Here is a 19,833-nt window from a genome sequence, read left to right on the forward strand (position 1 = left end):
CAATGTAAGAGTCAGAATTGTGCTTTTTTTATCTGAAATTTTAGAAATATTTTATTTTGGATAAAAAGTACTATATAATTTTAAATATATACTATTTGATGAAATAGAGTTGCTATGGATTTTTAAAAAATGACAAATGATAATTCAGAAGATGAATTCTTTAAAAATTTTAAATTATACCAAAGTAAATAAAGAAAATTTATTTAGTTGAATCCATACTAGCTAAAAATAAGTTATGCAATATGGCTAATTAAATTGTTAAAAAATCATTTTTTCTTAAAACCATTAGAATATGAATGCAAGAGATATTTTTAATTTCCTCAATGATAACTTAAAACTATTTACATATTTCTTAATATCTGGCTAATAGAGAAGGATGACAGCTTTAAACATGCTATTAAGTTCTGCTCATGCTACATATTTTTAAAAAACAATGCTGATTTTTCTAGGTAGCTTGAAATAGTCATTTCACTAATTCTGAACTGCCACTCCATCTGATTAGTTCAAATAATGTGTGTATCATTAATATGGAAACATGTCAAGGTAATGTTTTTCTGTTGTTAATACTTTCCAAACTAGGAAGGGAGAAATAGGGTCTGATGATATATAGTATTTATGAACTATCTTTGAGGCATATATATTGTATATATTAATAAAAAAGAAAACTTTTCTTATGAAGAGGACTTAAAAGTCCTTATTCTTAGCAATTCTGAGTTGTGTGATTTTATACATAGAAACCTGTTTTAACCCAATTTCTTCCCTTAAACTAAGAAGGCAGGACTATATGACCACTCAGTCTTTTTAGAGTTCTTAGAATCTTCCTGTGAACCTTGTTTAAAGAGAATGACTATACCTCTCTGCAGTAGTACATTTTGTTGTGATTCTCTTCTACCTGCACTAAGCGACCTCATAGTAACCCAAAGGTTCATTCTAGTAGGGGATTCAACTGCTTTACATTTAGTTCTGCCACTTGTGAATTCCCCTGTTGTCTCAAAATATTTTAACAAAATTTGCATTTCATATTTGCATAATTTTCATTTTCCCATTCTCGAACATGAAGTATAAGTAGGAATCTACTCCAACTTTTCTCTGCACTGTAAGAAATGACTTTCAGTATTACAAATGAGTCTGAAGATTTAATGGTGGTTTTAATACAATATGGGATTCTTAAAAATAAAGAAAACAAAATGTAAACATTGTAAACCCAATGGAGAAAACTACAGCATAAAATTCTACGGTGAAAGGGTTCAATGCCACTAATAATGTCACTAATGAATGTGTGTCAGATTTGGAGGGGGAATGTGTGTGGGAAGGGTAGATCTTTGTGCATGCCTGTATCTGTATTTGCTTACTTGATTTGATAATTGAAGGGAACGCCTTAATATAAAAACATGAATGCTTCTAGCTCACAAAATATCACCTTGAAACAGGATTTTGAAAATACTTTTCGGTTTTTTAAAAAATACCTCACTTAATATATATATAGTAGTTATGAAATTCTTTCTTTTTAAATAATTCACTTTTTTCTTTTTAAAGAATCTATATAACCAATATATTCTGAAAAAGGAACTATATTTTTAGAAATGAAAAACTATGATAATTGTAATAGAGATGCATTCATTTTAGGTAATAGCAATGTATAAAGGAATAATAATATAAAATTAAATTCACAAAACTTCAAAATATGTTAAAAATAAATACTTGAGAATTTTCGTCATTGTACTAGAAAGAACACATAATATGTATCTTTATGAGTTAATCAAAATGATTAGTACTGCAGGTATCAATTACCAGACCCTGTTTAAAATCAAGTATCAGAGATTTAACATCACATAAGTATAATAAAATATAAACTTTATTACAAATAAGACAGATTCAATAAATCTGAACATGTCATCAATAATTAAATGATTATAGTGTTCATATTTAACTAATAAAATTAACCAGATTTTTTTAAATCAATTTATTTCAGCAACAAGCTTATAAAATGGATTTTACTACAGAGTCAAATTTAAAATATATTACAGTCTTTTTTACAAGTTAAACTATGTTAAAATAGTGTGTTATCTTTGGTAATTCCCTGCATGTGGTGTGCCTCGAAATAGAAAAAATACTTCGCTCATGTTGCCTTTGTGTATGAATGGATAAACTGAATAGTTATTTAGGGTAATTTAACCAAGATTTTTTTTTGAGGAGGAGGGATTTCCTTTATTGATCATGAATTAGTAAGAGTGGAAGTGATGAACTAATGCTCAGGATGAAACATTTTCATCTAATTATCTGTTTTTAAAAATATGAAAACAAGATATTCTCTAATAAATTCAGAAAGCTTTAAATGCTTGCAAGGCCTCTGTGCAAAGATCCATTTCCTTTGTTTTCTCTTATTTTTCATATACTGAACTCTTTTTGATAATTTCCTGTCTTTTTAAGAGTTTTAGTTTGATACATGCTTCTTTCAGCATAACAGAAACATTTTATAAGAAGGGAAAGCTCTGGCAGAAAGGAATATTAGACTAGCTATCAAATCCATTTTGTTGTTATAAGCCCTGGACACTAGGTAAACCACTTTGTTTCATTAAACTTCATTAGAGCAAATTAAAACCACTGTAATGGATTATCACTGTGGAATTTTCCAAGTCAATTACTGTTCTACTATCTTCAAAATCAATCTGAATTCCAAATTGCATATAAAAACTTAAAAACAGAAAATGACATTGACTAAATGTTACCTAAACTTGATCTAGCTTTCACGTTAATCAACTGAAGTCATCTTATTTGAAATGATTTAAAGCACAAAGATTATAAAATTAATCACCTGTGCACATATATTAAGAGCTTGATTTCATTTCAAATATCAACATTTATGTGGAAAAGGTGGCATCTACAGTTGTTTTTTACACTAGAGAATCCTTGTTAGAATAATTTGAGAACATATAGTATTAGTGGTACAAAATAGACTGAGAAGTAGTAGATGTAGTGTTTGTGCTTGTTTAATGTTAGGAACTGATCATATATAGATGTAATTGAGGGAATTCAAACAGCATTTGGTGGTTTGTCTTTATAGGGTCCTTCTACCCCAAAGTTTCTCTAACTTACAGTCATAAAACATCTCTTGGCTTCAAGTTCCATATTTGAAAATTGTTCTTCACTATGTAACCTCAGAAGTTAAATATCTACAATTTATGATCCTATTTCTTTGCTATGTGTCTGTATGTGTGTATATATATATATATATTTAAATAAACATATTAAGATGTTTAATTTTCAGAACATATATCTTTGAAAAAAGGTTGGATATTAGCAGAACATTTTCAATTGCAAATATTACTTTTAAGTTTGTATGGATTTCTTGTTGAAGACAGCACACAATTTATTAAATGTTATAGGGCCAATGCTGTGCTTGGCGGGTAAAGCTGTCGCCTGCAGTGCCGGCATCCCATTTGGGCACCCATTCAAGTCCCAGTTGCTCCACTTCCAATTCAGCTCTCTGCTATGGCCTAGGAAAGCACTGGAAGACGGCCCAAGTCTTTGGGCTCCTGCACCTGCGTGGAAGACTAGGAGGAAGCTCCTGGCTCTTGGCTTTGGATCTGCTCAGCTCCAGGCTTTGTGGCCATTTGGGGAGGGAACCAGCAGATGAAGGCCACACATCCTCTCTCTTTCTCTCTCTCTCTGTCTCTCTCTCTCTCTCTGCCTCTGCCTCTCTGTAACTCTTTCAAGTCAATAAATTAAAAAAAAAATAAATTTAACAGTACTTCCTGAAGATAATTTTCTACTTAGAGTCAAATACAATCATGTACAGCAAATTAATACAATATTATAACATTGTATTTATCCTAATTTTTTGAGTTTGTAGTATTTATTTTGACAATAAAGTATCTTGAAAGTGGCAGTTGGTTGGGGCTTGTGCTGTAACTTACTAAGTGTAGCCTCCACCAGCGGTGCTAGCATCCTATATGGGCCCAAGTTCCTGTCTCAAGTGTTAAACTGTCTATCCAGCTCCCTGCTAATGGCCTGGCAGTGCAATAGAAGATTTCTCAAGTGTCTGTGTCCCTGCACCCAAGTGGGAAACCCTGAAGAAGTTCCTGGGTTCAGATCAGCCCCGCTCTGGCCATTACAGATATTTGGAGAGTGAACCAGAGGGTAGAAGACCTTTCTCTCTGTCTCTCCCTCTGTATCTCAACCTCTCAAACACAAAAATAAACCTTAAGAAAAAGTGGCAGTAGGATATAAATCTGCAATTCAATCATATCTTAATTCTTTTTAAAAGGAAAATAATTTATTTTGAAAAAGTGTTTCATATCACACCAGTTGTTTTGGTGATTTTCCTCTTCATTTTAACAGCCCTTTTCAGATGTACATTAATACATTTCTTCTTTTGTGCTGTGTATGACAATATATATGAATGCATGCTTCCTATTTTTATTTGAATGAATTATAATTTCATTCCTCTTTATAATTCAGAAACTATATTGATATAAAATATCTTATAATTTTTCATTTGGATATTGGAAACAACATGTGTGTACGATATGTTTGTGTGTGGTCCATCTTACTATTGACAGTAGATTCATTTACATGAATAAAAAGAAATATAACCAATCATTGGCTAGAACTTTCACTATAGGCTAAAAAAGACATGAAATGCATTTTATTTGTGATATTTCTCTCACTGGCTTAGGAGGTGGCAGATCTCTATTCTAGTCCCATTAGACATCTGGCATGCTAGTTAATGTTTCTTTTCAGTTCTAGGAGGTTCATTTATTTATTCTTTTTTTTTTTTAAAGATTTTATTTATTTACTTGGTAGGTAGAGTTACAGACAATGAGAGGTAGAGACAGAGAGAAAGGTCTTCCTTCTGTTGGTGCACTCCCCCAGTGGCCACTATGGCCGGAGCTACGCCGATCCGAAGCCAGGAACCAGGAGCCAGGAGCCAGGTGCCTCTTCCTGATCTCCCATGCGGGTGCAGGGGCCCAAGCACTTGGGCCATCCTCTACTGCTTTCCCAGGCCACAGCAGAGAGCTAGATTGGAAAAGGGGCAGCCAGGACTAGAACCGGTGTCTATATGGGATGCTGGTGCCACAGGCCAAGGATTAACCTACTGCACCACAGAGCTGGCCCCTATTTATTCCTTATATGTAAGAATAGAACTTAAATTGAAGGAAGGAGAAAAAATGAGTGTAGTTAGAATTCTCAATTATATCCACAGATTATATTTAGGTATTATGAAAGCATTTAACTGCTAAGACTAAGTTTTGTTTGTTTAATGGTAAGTGGTAACTCCATATTATGGGCCTACAAATGTTAGAATTTAGCACTGATTTTCACAACCAGTACTGGCTAAACAAAATCTTTTTTCAGAAAATATTTAGCGTGGAGGCTGCTCCTTGATGTCACCTTCTCCTCAGAAGAAATATCCTCAGAAGATCAAGAAACTATTCTAATGCCAGAGTAAAATACAGATAATATTCCTATCTCTAGATTAATAATAAAATCCCTAAAAAATAAAGTTCTCTTATAAATGTTTCTGTAGGGCCGGTGCCGTGGCTCACTTAGCTAATCCTCTGCCTGAAGCGCAGGCATCCCATATGGGCAACAAGTTCTCGTCCTGGTTGCTCCTCTTCCAGTCCAGCTCTCTGCTGTGGCCCAGGAGGGCAGTTGAGGATGGCCCAGGTATTTGGGCGCCTGCACCCACATGGGAGACCAGGAAGAAGCACCTGGCTCCTGGCTTCGGATTGGCGTTGCTCTGGCCTTAGTGGCCATTTGGGGAGTGAAGCAACGGTAGGAACAACTTTCTCTCTGTCTCTCTTTCTCACTGTCTAACTATATCTGTCAAATAAATAAAAAAATTAAAAAAATAAATGTTTCTGTAGCATATTTTATAAAAATGTGATTAGAAGTATGATATAATTACATATTTCTGAATTATGTAGGAGGTAAGCAGAATAGTAAATTCAGAAGCATACTATTAAGTGGATCATGAATCTGTGAAAAAAATTATTTCTTAATATATTAAAAATAAATGAACATAAACTTTAAATACAGTAAATATATAATAGCCATCATTTGCAATGAAAAGTAGAGGTTCAATTAAAATGTTCAAAAGCACAGAAAAATACATTTATAGAGTATATAATATAGAATATTTATATGTACTAGGGATATGTTAGACTGAAAATATTTTCAAATTTAGAATGATAAATTGCACTAATTAAGTTCATTAAGAAATGCTATCTATTCGTTTTAATAATTACTTAGACTCTTAATGCAGTCTCCCTTTAAAAACTCACTAGAGATAAGCAATCTAGTCCAGGCACTCTAAAGTTTTATTTTTTAACCTTCAACTTCTATTTATGCTTCCATGCTTGTCTGTAGCTAGCACTTATTCTTAAATATAGAATGCATACAGATAAAATGCATGTGGTACCCAATTTTAATCAAAAGAAAGATATAACAATTTATTTCATAAATTCAAGAAATTGACAGCAAGAAAATGAATGTCATCGATTAGGATATTACTATTACCAGCTGTAATTTTAAAATCTGATTAGTCTCAGAGGCTGTCCAGTTCTTGGCATAATATACTAAATGCTTTTCAACTATTTTGCATTATGTCTTTCTCATTTGTAGGGCTGTTATACAAATTAATTCATCTGTTTCCCTGTATTTCTAATTTGAATTCTAATACTTTATTTAAAGCTAATAACCTTTCCAAATCTTGGGCCAAAATAGCAAATTCAGTAGGAAATTCTTAATACATAATCAAATTAGATATGTAACTTATGAAATTATTGAACACATTTTAACATACTCCTGAACATATTTTAAGATACTCCATTTTTCATTTTATGTAAGATCCTGAATCTATACAGTCAACACTGAAAGAAAGTCACTACAACTCTAAATCTTCAGAATTTTATTTTTTAATCATTGTAGCACAAGGAATAAGTATAAGTGCTTCTACTTGGGAGATTGAAGAGTGGTAGTGAAGAGGAGATACTATGTTTTATAAAAGCAATTTGTTCATTCGCACAGGCCTTATCAATTGAGTTAAATTTGCTACTTATTATTTACAAGACAGGGGTACTACATACTTGATTGAAAAAAATTATGCGATTATCACCTAAATACTTTAAAATATTTATACAGTTTTCTTCCTTCCTAGAAATGGAACACATTCAGAAATCCATAACACTTACATAGATAGCAGCAGATGCACCAGCAAGCAATGTGTGGTGCAACAGGTCTTACAGTTATCATGTGTTGTAAAATGTCAGGATTATATGAAAAATGTGGGATTTTTATATTCTCTTTAGGGATTCTTAAAATTGGCATAATAAACATCACCATATAGGAAGAGTTACCACTTGTATTGTTTAGATACTATTAACACTTTAGCATTGGCTCAGCCCTTAACTTAATTACATTTTTAATTCTTATTTGATAGCTCAATTTGGTAAACTGACTTCAAATAAAGATCCACTCAACATATGAAGTACACAGGCCCTTTTTCATTTTGATATATCCATCATATTCTCTTAAAAAGAAATAATTTTCTTTATGTTTAATAATTTATTTCTATTCTCTTTTCCTGAATTATTTTTTCAATAGAAATGTCACTATGAAATGTATCTGAAAAATGATAACATAGTATTTTCTTAAAGGAAGTGACTTTACACAATATTTTTGGTTTATGTTCAATATCAGAGACCACTTATTTACCACTTATTTATCTAAAATCAGATTAATTTAGAAAGAATTAACCATTTGAATATACAGAGCACAGTCAATGACTCTATTCAGAATATGAGCAATGCTATATATTCTTCCACTACCTTTAAATTTTACTGGTGCCATGAATGATTTTAAATGTTTAAAAAATGCAGAAAAATGGGGTTACTTTAAAAGTAACAATACTCCCTAATCCCTGGGATTTCAAGCAATTATATTTTATATAAGTTCTTTACCAGAAAAGCCTTGATATTAGGACCTAGATTCTGTTTAAAGCAAACATATGTGAACTTGGATGGTTATATTTAATACATGATTATGCTGATAAATTTTTGGCTATTGAATACAACAAAGTACTCATCGTAACATACATATGTTCTATATATCCATTTGCCTTTCTAGATCCATTTTTCTCATTTTCTTCCTTGTTTGCTAGTCAGAAGTTTGCTATGAATAGTCCATATCTGTGCTACACAAATTATGGCACTATACTAGCTACACTGGCATCCCCCAGGAATTTGTAAGAAAAGAATATTGGGTACTACATCAAGTTTTCTTTTTTAAATTAAAATTAGTTTTAAAATGATCCTTAAGTGTTTCTAATGAGCATTTAAATTTTTGAAACATTACATTCTGAAAGAAGACTCTTATATCTTCTGGAGTATTCCATCAGGAAGATGGAGGGAGGGAGGAACTAAGACCAGGATTTTTAATCCACAAAATCCCTCACCATTGTGTTGACTGGTGTTGGCTAGACCCCTTAATAGAAGGACACTGGTCCTTTCAGGCCAGCTTGCTACATGTAACTCTGTCCACCACCTCATTCCTTTCAATCCTTTCAAGTTGGGTATTTGAACAGTACAGTTGGTCACACCCTAGTTTACAGCATGATCCCTTGTAATTTCTTTACATTTCTTTAGAACCAATCTGATTGTAAGCAAACCCTCTTTAATTAGCCAATGTTCCCTTGGAACATGGAAATTGGAGATTCCATTTTAAACACAGTTTTCAGATACCATACTCAGAAACATCTCTTCATTTGTCTATGGCTACTGTCATACATCAAAGGATATAATATTATTTAGATAGAATTATCAGTAGCTTTTACTCATTCTATCATTGTCTGTTTTTGAAATGTTATGAAATGTTTTTGAAGATCTATACCATACAACTGTGTTCTTCTCTTGGAATTATCTCCCAAGGAGACGCCAATAATTCACACAGATAAAATAGATTAAAAGGAAACTAAGCGGGTTGGCTTACTGAAGCTAAAGAGCAATTGATTGAAGAGTAAAAATGGAAAAAATGTTCGGATCCAATAGAAATATGAGATGAATTGAATGGTACAGATTACTTTCATTTGACTTTTACATGAAATCAATATTAATACTGTTAAAGTGTAATCACTTATTTACAATATCTCTATCACTATTACATGACACTATATATTTTATTTCTAATGAAATGAGCCACTGAAGAAACTTGCAACCCTGTGCTAATTCTATTTCACATTTATCTTCATCTTAACACACTTTTATGTAACTGGAGTATATTTTCTTAAATGGCTCTGGAATGGAACAGTATTATTTATTGGGAGAATGTGTAAAATACTAGGTACTTTATGCCTACTTCGTATGAAAATCACAAATCATCCATGCAAAATCAGTTATGGAAATAGTAAAGGGCTAAGTGAATTGTTCAAGGTCATACATATGTCAGAAAAGTAACTTCATTCATTTGCCTCTGAAGCTTCAATGTTGGCATCTACACTACCATCTATGAATAACAGCATTCCATAATCAGTCAAATTTTGCAAGTCTGTGTCTTGAAAATTCATAAAAAAATCATTAATTAGTATATCCTCTCCCAACTTATCCTTTGTAAAACATAGCTAATCATATAAAATTCTGAGATAATTAACACTATAACATTTTAGCAGTGTTTTACTTTAAAACAAAGTAGAGTTACATTAACCAGATTTAACATCAAATAAAGACATAGACTACTTGCTAATAGTGCCAAGTATAATCAAGTGGCTTGAAATTTCATAGCAGAATATATTATTTTAAAAGTGTGAACAAATGAATAAAAAGGTACAGCAAAAGCCAACTGCTATATGAAATTCAAATCATCATCTAGTCCTTTTAGTAAAATCATCTTTGTCTACATTCCCTTTCTAAAAAGAAAATTTAGGAGAACTGATGAAATGTTTTCCTTCTTTAATGTAAGCCTATCCAATAAGAAAAATTTTAACCTATCTGAGCTCTGGACAAAATCAACCTAGAAATTTATGTCACTTTAATCTTAATTGGTATTATGAAAGAATTCCATTTGAAAAATATTTTAAAGAAAGTTCAAGCATCGACATTAAAATCAATTTTCCATGATGATAATACAAGTGATATAACTGTGAAGAGAAAAATATTCTATGCAGTGCACCCTAAACCTAACATCACGCTGTTGTACCATATATGAAGATTTTGCTCTTCCCCAAAATTTAAAGATTAATAGTGTGATTTCACTCTGTGCACAGCAGGGCAGCCATATGCTCTAGAAAACTACATGCAAGGAAAGCAGCTTGTTGCAAAAGAGGGTGAAAATGCCCTGAAATAATTTTGAACAAGATAAAAATGTCTCTAACATAGAACCATTTACTCCAAAAGGCAGAGGAGTCTGCTTTGGCATAAGCTTTGAGCACAAATAGAAAGTCTAGCCCCTTCAAAAGTATTTTAACAAGGAAAAAGATTTAAAAGTCACCTACATCACATTCACTGTGGCCATCTCATTCATAAGCACAATAATAAGCTGTGGTACCCATTTAGGAAAATCAGCTACATAAAAGATGTTTTCACCTCTGATCTTTATAGTTAACCCCTCTCTTTTAATCAGTTCAATACATATTATTAATAGCATTCCTCTGGCCTGTTTGATTAAACATGAGAAATAGTGTATCAATGAAAACAATAAAACAGGAAGCCAATTTAAAATTTGGTGGTAAGCATAGCAATGTAGTTGAAAATCTGAATAGTTTTTTTATGAAAGATAGCCATTGTGATGGCATTATGGTTCTAGTTAATGTGAAAAGATGTAAGTTTCCTTAAGACTTCTTCAAACGAAAAAAGAATTTTGGATAATCAGAAATTCTGGAAATCTCTGCATAAGACTAAATAAGAGGATAGCATGGCTTAAAGGGTAGCATTGGAGTAAAATGTTAAAATCATTACTTGTAAGATTTGTCATTTCTGAATTCATTCTTAATAGTGTCATACAACTTCTGAGGCATTCAAAATGTATTTATCTAATATCTTTTAAAATATATTAGCCTATTAATTAATAATTTGTAACATTTTATTTTCCTCTTCTTTCTCCTGAAACCAACTCATTCAACAAAATATAAATTAATTAGAAATATAAAAATATATTCACTAATACAAATAACAATGGTTTGACAATTTCACAAAAGTGATGAAACACAGTAATGTATTAGAAAATGACAATGATATTCAATAAATACATATATAAATAATAAATTTGTAAGTTTCAAGGATATGATTTTTATATTGCTAAAAATACCAGCATTGCGCAAAATAATTTTTGATGAAATAATATTTAGAGAAAGTTAAGAGAATAATGAAAAAAACAAAAGACAGAATATTGAGAAAGTATGAAAATTCAATATTTATACAATTCTACCTACCTCAATATACTGAGAATTCTCTATTACATTCATATAATGATATGAAAGTTCTCACTCTCAAAAATTAATAATTAAATAAATAAAATTATCTTATAAAAACACACATGATCAGATAATTTTTAAAATTTATAAATTCTCTCATTTGTTAAATATCAATAGATCTGCTATTCTTAAAGTTTGACAGAATTCATTATTAAGGTTGACCCAGAAAATCCATCAGCTCTAAAATAACCCTTCCTCTCACAAATGTCTCATCATTAGAGTCACTGTTATGGAATTAAAGGTTAGATTTTACTGTTTTGTTAACATTGGGATTTTTTAAGGCATAAGAAGATCTCATGGGGAGTGGACAGAATGGGGGATATTTGAAACATGTTACTCTCTCTCAATGATAATCATCGTAATCTAACTTCTTGGTACTCAGTGTGTCAACATAACTTGAAGACTTGTTACAAATGTAGAATCTCAGCCTTCATGCCAATTCCATCAAATTACAATCTGTATTTGAATTGAACGTTTGATGATTTTTGTGTCCACATTGAAGTCTAAAAAGAGGACACTGAATAACTAGCAATTGTTAATTCCACTTCTCTAAATCTTACTAATTGAGTTCAATTTACTTAAAATTCTTTCTTCAACTTCTGGCTAAAATGGCTTGTTTAAAATGACACAAGATACTATCTTTTCCCTGTTAAAGCCCACAAGTGGTTTAAATTAAAATAATGTTCTTTACCAAGCCCACAGATCCAAATGGTCTGGTTCTTGTCTGTTTCCCATCGCATCTACATTGCTCTCCTCCTTGCTCACAGAACTCCATAAATAGTGGCCTTTCTATTTCTCTAAACTCCAGCTCTTTATAACTAGATATTTTCTCTGATCTGTGTTCTCCTCTGATTGAGTCCAGAGTGTGGCAAAATATAGCTCCAAGAGCATGTCTATTTCCTTCCAGGTTTTTATGTTTCACTTTAAGTCCTCAAAGAGACCTTTTCTGACCATCCACGGATAGCATACATCCCATAGCCTGTTCTGATTGTCTGCACAGCCCTTATTACCAATAAGCAGCTTTTGTTTATTACTCCACTTGGATATAAATTCAATGAAGTATAGTCTAATTTTGTTCCAAACTGCACACTCAACAAGTGATTGAGTGTTAATTTAATTAGTGTTTGTGAAAGAAAGTGGAAGGGTAGGAGAGAAAGAAAAAACAAAGAGAGAAAAGGAAAGTAAAAATGACAGAAGAAAGTAAAAAAAGGAAATTAAAGAAGTGTGTGAGTAAATATATTACAAAATACGGTAAAACAAGAATAATACTGGCCCTGAAAATGGAACATTTTTGGAATCTAATGTGTAAACACAGGCATTGAGCCCAGGGGAAAATGTATATTGAACATACCTCAAAAATTTTGTGATACGGTGGGCATTTGTCCTAGGGGGATGCTCATGTCAGATCACAGAGTACCTGGGTCTAAGTCTTGGCTCCACTCTTGCCTCCAGATTCTTGGTGATGTAGTTTCTAGGAGGCAGCAGGTAATAGCTGATGTAAATATGTCCTACCACCCACACGGAGATATGGATTGGGTGCCTGGCTCCCTACGTGGCCTGAACCAGTTCTTGACATTGTAGGCAGGAGATGGAAGGTCTTTCTGCCTCTCAAATAACTAAATAAAACATTAAGAGAAACAAACACTTTTGCAAATACAAATTAAGAAAAATATGTGCACGTATTACAAAATATTTTTATACCAAAGGGTATAACCTGTTTGAGGTATACTGCATACGTGCAAAGTTTACATTTACTGGGAAAAGCAGATTGCCAGTCTCTTAATGCCTTGATGGTAATATTGGCCATTTTTATACTTGTTTTTACATAAGATATAAATTCGATAATTATAGAGTAGTCACATAAAGTGTAAACACCAAGAGAAAATATTAAGTGATGATAAATTTATTATTAGTATATAGTAGCCAAAGACAGAACCACAGACTTTTAGGATTAGAAGGGACAGTATCAATCTAATTATCCAGACACTCTTAGATATATAAATGCTTTCTTTTTTTAAAAGATTTTTTATTTATTTGAAAGTCATAGATACAGAGACGTAAAAGAAGAGAGAAAGAAAAAGAGAGAGAGAGAGAGAGAGAGAGAGAGATTGAATCTTCCCTTCCATCTGCTGGTTCACTCCCTAAATGGTTGCAATGGCTGGGGCTAGGCCAGGCTGCAGGAGCCAGGAGCTTCTTCTGGTTCTCCTACATGAGTGGCTGGGGCCCATGGTATTGGGCCACCTTCCCCGCTTTTCCCAGGCCTTTAGCAGGGAGGTGGATCGGAAGTAGAACAGCCAGGATTCAAACCAATCCCCATATGGGATGTCAGCTCTGCAAGCAGCATCTTAACCTTTCAATGCCACTGCACTGGCCCTTAAATACTTTCATAATACCCAATTTGTCCATCTATCAACCTATGTTTCAATGTTTTATTAGTGACTTAGTAATTTACTATTCGTTGAAGCCTACAATCTATATTTGAACAAAACTAAATGATAGAACACTCTTCTCTATAATGAACTCCTTTGTATTTTCCTATGTTTTCCACACAGTAAATAAGTTCTACAAACCATGCCAGAATACAGGTTTGATTATCTCTCGCATATAGCAACTTATTATACATTTGAAGACTACTGTATCTCATCATACCTCACACAGTATATTCATTCTGTGGTAATTATTCCTCTTACAACTGAGCAATAATTTTTCTCTGTAATATTATCTTTCTATATGTTTCCTTTGAGAATGCAGACCAAATCTGTTATTCTTTTGAAGTTATAACATGCTTAAAATGTTCAATAAAACTCTGACACTTGATTATTTTGTGAACCTACATCAGTATACATAAAACATATTTAAGTAACTATCCATATACAATAATTTTCTCAATGTGACAAAACTTATGAAAATGAAAAAAATGAAAATACGTTTCAATTTATAAATTTAAACTCTATATACACATTAATAACATTTTTGAAAATAGCATCAGTTGCTCACAAATACTTGAAATTATTTCAAGATATGTTTTATAGATGATCAAATAATGTAGCAGTGGGCAGGCAGTCAGCACCAAAGAACTGCTACTTTCACACAGCAGTTTTAATTGTATTATATTGTTGAATAAATTTGGGATACAAAATTGCTATGTATCACAGAAGTTTAACTTCTGAAACAAAATGGAAGTAATTTAGATATGTATTTGATATTCTGTGTATTCTCATTTCTGTTTAGCCATGTAAATATTCATATGAGCTTACTTGAAAAAATACAAATTCTGATAAATATGATCAATCCCTGCTTTTGTTTGAATTAAAATGGTTGACCTGAAATAGTTTTATACTAACTTAATTAAGTTAATTAGATTCTTCTCATAAAGTTGACAATAATTATTTAAAAACTGATGATTATACTATAATTTTTGAAGATCTAGTTTTGAAGGGAAGAAAGTTTACATCTTATTCATTCTCAGTTAAACATGATCTCACTTACTTGCTTAACCAAAATTCTATTGATATGACTATTAGCATTAAATATACTTTGTACGAATTGACTACACTATATCAAAAAAATAGCATTTGGGGCCAGCGCAATTGCTCACTTGGTTAATTCTCTGCCTGTGGCACCGGCATCCCATATGGGCGCCTGGTTCTAGTTCCGGTGGCTCCTCTTCTAGTCCAGCTCTCTGCTGTGACCCGGGAGGGCAGTGGAGGATGGCCCAAGTGCTTGGGCCCCTGCACCTGCACAGGAGACCAGGAAAAAACATCCAGCTCCTGGCTTCGGATCAGTGCAGCGCCCGCCGTAGGGGTCATTTGGGGAGTGAACCAACGGAAGGAAGACCTTTCTCTCTCTGTCTCTCTCTCTCTCTCTGTCTATAACTCTACCCGTCAAATAAAAAAATAAAAAATAAAACAATAGCAGTAGTATCTATAAAAACCTCATGATACACATTTGATTCCACAAGATGTTATAGTTATCTCAACTGAATATCCACAGGAAAGAACAGAATAATAATGACTGTGAATATTTATGGAAAATTTTCCAGAAAAACATATGCATGTTTTATACAAGAAAACACCAACTACTAATACTGTTTATAGCTGACAAAACTGTCTACATGTTGAAAATAACAGAATTACTATTTTGCTAAAATTTTTAGGAAAAGCAATATTAAATTACTATGGACTAAATCAGTTTCAATTATTACTTCATAAGTAGTATAATGTGACTAATAAATTTTCTGAGGAAGAATATCCAAATATGATTTAAATCTATATAATTTTAAACACTATTAATAGAACATTCTGTATACATTAGATCTTTAATGAATCTTGAATGAATGAATAAGTACTAATCTAGAAATATTGACTAAGTTTTCATAGCTTTCTGCCAGAACAGTTTCCTCTATTAAATAATGGTTTTCATTAGGCAGGCTTTTTGCACAGAAGTTAAGATGAAGATGCTGCTTGAAGCAATCATACCTCAAACCATTTAGTGCCTAGGGTTGAGTTCTGACTCTACTTCTGCTCTAACTTCCTGCTAATGCACACCATGGAAGGCAACAGGTGATGGCTTCAGAAGATGGGTCCCTGCCACCCTTGTGGGAGACCTGAATTGATATCCTGGATCCTGGCTCTGGCCTGAGCCATTGTAGATGCTTGAGGAGTAACCCAATAGTCAGGAACCTTCTTTCTCTATCAGTCTGTCTGTGTGACTCATTTTCTTTCTACCTCTCTTTCTCTCTCTGACAAAAAAAGTGGCATTGTACTAGTGAATCCGAGAAATACATGTAATTATAAAATAGATAATTCTGAAAATACAAGAAACTTTGCTTAATGATATTATTACATAGGTTCTTCTATTTTAAGTCAAATTTTAAATTGTAATTCTATACAGCTTTAATAGCAAACTATAGGATTAAGTGATTATTTTCAAAGATTTTTAAATAAACACTAAGAAATAACTTCAATGGAAAGTAATGGTAACAAGCTCTTCTGATAATTTTTATAATATCACTATGGAAGGCTATTATCTAATTTTAGCATCTATATATTTATAAGCTAAAATATTAAGTGTTTTATGCTTATTTATACTAATTAAATAGTCCTTTAGACATAGTTGAACATTTCTTTTATTTTGCTTATAGACATAACAAATATGGTATGGTAACAAATAATCTATGTAAAACAAATTTACTATTTTCAAACTTTTATTCATATGTCCAGATTAGTTCAAATATCATCTGTGCAGCCCTCCTTGCCTTTTATATTTAGAGGTCGTCATTCACTGATTTTAATTCATTAAAAATTTTAGGATACTCTTCTGGCAATATTAGTCTTTAAATTAGTAATAATTTTTTAATTATGTAGACTATTTCATGGCATAGATTCTATTTTTCATACTTATATCCCTACTAAATACTTCAACACCATGCATATGGAAAGAGTTAAGATACATTTGGCAAACAATAACAAAAATAACAATAATTAGCATTTGTCAAAAACTTAAGTCAATATTCTAAATTATTTAACTCAACTACACTATGAGGCATGAATTTTCAGTTATTGAGTAGTTGTGACTTTGGGAATTGAATTTATTGCTTGAAATCATAAAGCTAAGAAAGGGCAGAGTGTGGATTTAACCTAGTTCTCTGACTTCCAAACTCAGCATGGATGATATGCAATTGGTTTATATCTTGGTACTCAAGGAAATGGTTAAAATGTTTTGCACTTCAATGCACCATCATCTTTCATCTTCACATTAACACTATGTAAAACAACCTGAACTTGCAGACGTCATGAAAAACTATACTATAGGAATCTTATCTTTTTGCTTGTAACTTCAGCTAAATAAAATCTATTTCATCAATACTTTTCATATAAAATTTATTGGTTTTATAGTTTTCTTCTGCTTAATTATAAATTGTCTTTTATTTTAAAAATGTCCAAGGGAATATAAGCAAGTAATTTACATACATTTGCATGTGAATTTTGAAGTGTTAATAAAAGTAATATATTATTCTGGGTTCATGATCATAGTTTTGCCTTTATACACTGTTTTTTATGACTGTGACAAAATTTAATACATAGTTATCATTAATATGTAAATATGTAGATATCTGATTGCACTGAAAAATAGAATTCAAGTATTTTAGTATATTGATGAATTTTCTAGTAATTAGAATTGTAAATATTTATTCTTTTGTATAACCAATATTTTTAAATATATCAGAAACTTACTAGGAAATGCAACATGAATAAGATCCACCCATCTTTTTCCTCAAAGAGCTTAAAATTTACAGAAAATGCATTAAGAGTGATCGATTATAAGTGTAGAGAAAATGTAGGCTATACTGGCAGGTTATAAGAGGAAGACATAACCTTCTAAGAGGTTATAATTTAAGCCAGATCCTGGAAAGCAAATTGGAATGATCTGGTTGAAAGGAAGGACTAGTCTAAGAGTGTGGCTTGAGGTCAGAAATAATAGGGTATGTTTGATCAATAAAAAAGATTTTTGATCACTTGCCCCCCTCCCAAAGTAGGAAATTATGAAAATTGCAAGAGATGAATTTGGAAATGTGAACAAAAGCCAGAACAAGCAAGTTCCAGTGGGTCATGAACACGTCTTGGCTTTATTCCTAAGTAACACAGAGACTATGGAAATTTTCAAAGTGAGGTTATATGATCGGATTTTCATTTTTAAGACAACTGCTGACTACATAATATAGACATTGAATTAAAAAGTCTTTTTTATGATTAGCTAGAGTAAGTAATTTGTTTCGAGTTATGTTTATTGACTTGTTTTAAAAAGTAACTTAAAATAGATGATTTGCTTCCTGTTTACCCCATATATCTCTCTGGTACTCTGATCAACCAGGAGTTTTACAAAATCTTTCTTCTACACATGGATAGGTTTATTTATGTTCTCCAATCTATTTCAATCTATTGAAATAAGATGAAAGAGATTATTTATCTTTATTTTCTTCAAAGCAGAACCTGATTCTCAACAAGCACTTGTAGCTATATTTTAGAGCTGGAATTATCTCTTTTTAAAATATTATCCTTTTATGTCAGTCAATTCCAACTTAGAAATTTGGACCTGCTAGGAATCAAGTCTCTGAAGTCCGACATTTTTAATCTATGAGAATAAATATATATTTTGAGGGCTTTGAAACATATTAACAAATAGACAATTTCCTTTACACTTAAGGTGGATAATTTATTTTTGCCCATGCTGCTAAAAGTTTGAGTTAAAAATGAATAAGTAGCCAATTGAGATCACTGAGATAATAATAGATAATTAAAGAAGAAACAGAAAAAAGAAGAAACAGAAGAACCAATTTAATTTAAATAGAGATTTTATAAAAGTCAAAACATTTAAGTCATTGAGAATAATTAAGATAGCATTCAAAATTTTTTCCATATAACATTTTACATATACTTTAAACATAAAAAATTGAAATATATTTATTTCGGAGTAGATGGCACCATTGAATGAATATTACATTCAGATGGACCATTGTAGCAAGAATATAGGAAAAGTTTAAACACATATTGGCTCCAAAAAGCAGTGGGAGATTATGATAATAATTGAGAAAATCTGAATACTGATTTGAAATCTGCCAAGAAAATACTCTGGAATGCTTGAAACTGGCTTAAATAGAAAAAAAAAATTATACAGGATGATCTTTAAATTACTTTGCTTAATCTATACTTGACTACCTTTTCTCTTTTCAATCTGAATTATTGTTCCAAGTTCTGCAAAACAATAAATTTATATCTTCAGAGCTTTTCAAACTATCTGATGGCAAACTGTTTAGACAAGTATGATCATTTAATTTTTACAACTTGTCAGAAATTACTCTCCTATTTGATAAGTAATAAGATAATTCCTAGAATGTTTGTCAATGTTAGCACATGGAATTTTCCAGAAAGTGAAAAAATATATTTGTTTCTTAATCAGTATCTTACTATGATTTCACCCATCTCTATCTTTGGAACTGTCCCCTTAATAAAGCAAATGATAGTTCTTAACAGGATAGCTATATTCACAGGAACAGCAAAACTCATGATAGGAAAGTGAATAGATAAGCAAGATATTGATTTATTTCTTTAAGGAACACTACCATATGTAAAAAATTCATTTTAGAATGCATCTTATTCATTGTAATATTTTCAATATAAATTATAATTGATATTTTTGTATTATTTATAATTAACTTATGTAAAGATGTCTTGATTTCTCTTTATATGCTCTAAGCATTCATTGTTTTTCCATTACTTATACCATGATGCCTAATCACACTACATAAACTGTAGCTAGTTTAGAGAATATATGGTGATGAGCTGGAAATGCAGAACATATTTTAT

At 31.7% G+C, this 19,833-nt stretch overlaps 1 protein-coding gene across 9 annotated transcripts in view; it reads right to left on the reverse strand.

Annotated features, from left to right (window-relative positions):
* The window catches only part of CSMD3 (CUB and Sushi multiple domains 3), a 1,302,111-nt gene that overhangs the window by 764,064 nt on the left and 518,214 nt on the right, over nt 1-19,833 (reverse strand). The window lies entirely within an intron of this gene.

The sequence above is a fragment of the Oryctolagus cuniculus genome, chromosome 6, assembly GCF_964237555.1.
Source record: "Oryctolagus cuniculus chromosome 6, mOryCun1.1, whole genome shotgun sequence".
Taxonomy (NCBI): Eukaryota; Metazoa; Chordata; class Mammalia; order Lagomorpha; family Leporidae; genus Oryctolagus; species Oryctolagus cuniculus.